The following is a 1,278-nucleotide window of genomic DNA, read 5'->3' on the forward strand; positions in this document are numbered from 1 at the left end:
TTGTATAAAAACCAAGAAACATTCTATAAAATTTATTTTGAAAAATCCTTGTGAATGGATGAAAGCACTAAAAGACTTATTCAAAATTCTGACTGTTTACCTTTTTCATAATATACAATATCTGTACACCACTTCAAACACACACACACACACTCTCACTCTATATATATATATTCATTAATAATAATAAAGGAGTTACGACGCAAAAACGCATATATTCAAATGAACATATTTATCTTCTTTAATATATATTTCAGTATAAAGAATTCATTAAGAGACTTAATAATTGAGTTAGCTTACCAATTATTTTTGTAGGTAGTTTATATTATATATATATATATATATATATTACATACACGCACACACACGAATCTGCACACGCATGAGAGAGAGTGGGGGGACAAAAACAGAGACAGACTGAAAGAAAGGTTGTCAGAAAGATATACAGAGAGTTAAAGTGAGAGGAGAAGGGAGAGAGATGAAAGGAGGTGGGAGAAGTGGAAAATAAGCAAAAAAAGACAAACATTTTTACTTGGTTATTCTTTCTCACAGATTTTTCCCTTCACCACACTACAAGACACTTGCAGAACTAATAGCACCAACACACAATTGGTACTAATCTAATTATCAAATACCTCAGTCCACTGCACACACACACACACACAAGGTATGAAAGACAAGGTAGATGTCAGGTTTTGGAGCTCAAGAAAACAAAGGGACGTAACTCTCCATTACACTCACCGCTATAATATTTTCTACCAGTTTACCATCTTTTATACGAGGGATCCCTTCCTCCCCTCCGTTCTGTTCCCCCTGTCCTTTCTGTTGCAAGCAAAACTTCTGATATGTAGGGAAGGTTGGTTGCTAGGCATGGTATCTCTGATTTTTACAGCTTCTCAACATTAGATTCTCTGGAACAACTTGAGAGGGAGAGACACTTTAAGTATGTTTCCATGTATGTATGTACAAGGGATGCTTGTATCTACGTATGAATAGGATTGTTTGTATATGTTTGTATATAAAGGGATGTTGTATGTGTATAAAAGATATATGTATATATATACAAATATACACATTATATATATATATATATATACACATATATAAACAAATGTCAGCATGTATATAATGATATGTAAGGATATAAAGAGATGTCTCTACTTATATACAGTTATGTGTGGATAAAGATATGTATGTGTGTGTGTGTGTGTGTGTGTGTGTGTGTGTATATATATATATGTGTATATATATACATATGTGTGTGTATACATATGTATA

This window comes from Octopus bimaculoides, chromosome 22 (genome assembly GCF_001194135.2).
Source record: "Octopus bimaculoides isolate UCB-OBI-ISO-001 chromosome 22, ASM119413v2, whole genome shotgun sequence".
NCBI classification, from domain to species: Eukaryota; Metazoa; Mollusca; class Cephalopoda; order Octopoda; family Octopodidae; genus Octopus; species Octopus bimaculoides.